Genomic DNA, 2,500 nt, shown 5'->3' with positions numbered 1-2,500 from the left:
ACAACTTTATACACTTGTTCTTCCTTTTCACGAAAATTTTCTTAGTATTGTCAACCTACTCAAAAAATTGGATATCAAAGTAGCTTTTAAATATGACCACACCATTAAGAAAACTTTAATTAAGAACAGCCCTCCTAACAACAACGGTGTGGTCTATAAAATTCCTTGCCAAGGTTGTAACAAATTTTGTATTAGCAAACTCGGAAAAACTTGGAAACAAGGATTTCCCATCATAAATATAGTGTGAGATCTGCCCGGGAAAATAATGCGTTATTTCAACATAAAGCATTGTACAACCATCACAATGATTGCTCTAAGGCAACAATTTTAGCCAAAGGAAAAAGCCTACAAGAAAGAAATATAACAGAATCCTGCTTAATATCAGGCACATTTGATAAAATATAAACTTAAGCTATGGTCATTTTAAATGTGATAAATTGGTAACCCAAATGGTCACCAAGATCTTTCCGCCGGATTGAGCCTTATGTGTTGGTCAGGTCGATAGAGGTAAGGTCATCCCCCCTGCTCACATTGTATTGTCTCCCCCCTTCCCCCCCCCCATGGTTGCCACCTGATACTTACATTTAAACACAACTCTGTATCTCTGTCATTTAGTCTGAAGATGCAATATACGCAAGCTTCCCTTCTGTGGTTATTTTGCATTTTTATATCAGGGTGATGTGATTGCTTGCATATATGTATATCTATCTATCTATGAATAGTAGAAGCCCGATTTAACGAACTAATTCAGCCAAGGTCCAGTTCGCTAAATTGAATTTTCCGTTAAATTGAGCGAGTGAGCGTTGGTGTAACAATGTTGCCAGAGCGGATTATAAAAATGATACGTACCTAAAAATTCCCTAGTGTACACACACACACACATACAGTATATATATATTATTGTAAATGAATTATAGGGAGCACAATCGTTAATTTGCAAACGAACAGCAACGTGCAGTAATTTGTTGCAACATGTGTGTGTGTGTGTGTGTGTGTGTGTGTGTGTGTGTGTGTGTGTGTGTGTGTGTGTGTGTGTGTGTGTGTGTGTGTGTGTGTGTGTGTGTGTGTGTGTGTGTGTGTGTGTGTGTGTCGTGTAACAATGATATGAGCTGTCTGTGAATTTCACGGAATATTAGTCATAGCTTCGTGTTTGGTTCGATGTACATAATTCTAGCGATTAATAGGACTGGACAGTTGTTTTTTGGATAGTGAGCGTTATTGTTGTGTTGTTGCAGAAAACGTAGTTCGTTGTTATAGAAGCGTTTTTCGTGGTGATTACTTTCGCGTACTGATTTTGAATTTTCCTATCAACTTTCTGTTTCATTATTTTGTTTTCCTATTATACCTTCTATTTCTACTTGAATATATTTCTGCTACAATTATACTTTATACATATACTGAATTATATATTATTGTATATATATCATAGTACGTATATATATATATATATATATATATATATATATATATATATATATATATATATATATATATATATATATATATATATACACACCTCCAAAGTACTAAATTATAAATTTTTCCTTGACTCCACCACCACAATCTGGTAACATCTGGTAACATTGGACTCTGAGACACGCATGTGGCCAGTTGACGGAAAATGCTCAACTTAGCTTACCGTTCCCGCTAAATTGAGCTATTTCCGTAGACGCGCGTCTGGCCAGCTAGCGGAAAATGGTCAACTTAGCGGACCATTTCCGCTAAGTTGAGCATTTTCGTTATTGCTATTTGCAGTTCGCTAATTTGAGCTTCCGCTAAATTGAGATTCGTTAAATCGGGCTTCTACTGTATATATATATATATATATATATATATATATATATATATATATATATATATATATATATATATATATATATATATATACCTGAAGAGAGTCGCCAGTAACGGCGTATGTCATCCCAAATAATTTCCGATGGTTGTTCCAGGACTCGAACCAGGGCCTTGCTTGACGCCAGGCCAAAGCTATATCGACTGAGCTAATGGAGTTTCAAGAGTCTCTAACTTGGGGTTGATCTAACTCCCGAAAAATCCAAGTAGACTGCCATTTGCCGTCCTTACTTGGGATGATATACGCCGCTGCTGACGATTCTCTTCAGGTATTTACAACAACGAAAGCCCATCAAGGATTCATGCCAGCCTCACCACTGGATATGTGTTGAGGTCGGGTGAAAATTAAGTAAAGGCGGCAGTTAGCAGTCTACATAGATTCTTTGGAACTTGGATCAGCTCCAAGATAGAGACTTTTGAAGCTACATTAGCTCAGTCGGTATAGCTTTGACCTAGCGTCAAGCGAGGCTCCGTTTCGAGTCCCGGGGTAACTGTTGGAAAATATTATATATTATCAAGCCAGAGATGTTCCCTGAGGGCTCTAATTAGAGCATGAGAAACCCGACTTGTAAGAATCTAGTACCAACATTCAAAAACATACGTAATACTTAATTTTCATTTGCAAGTGCTAATGACAGTATGATACATG

The 2,500-nt window shown here is 36.9% G+C and overlaps 1 protein-coding gene across 1 annotated transcript in view; it reads right to left on the bottom strand.

The window, feature by feature from the left end:
- LOC143030094 (uncharacterized) overlaps positions 1 to 2,500 on the bottom strand; it is a 20,734-nt gene that overhangs the window by 1,537 nt on the left and 16,697 nt on the right. The window lies entirely within an intron of this gene.

Source organism: Oratosquilla oratoria, chromosome 1 (genome assembly GCF_046742065.1).
Source record: "Oratosquilla oratoria isolate Oo_2021 chromosome 1, ASM4674206v1, whole genome shotgun sequence".
Lineage (NCBI taxonomy): Eukaryota > Metazoa > Arthropoda > Malacostraca > Stomatopoda > Squillidae > Oratosquilla > Oratosquilla oratoria.
This window is presented reverse-complemented; position numbering and strand designations above follow the sequence as displayed.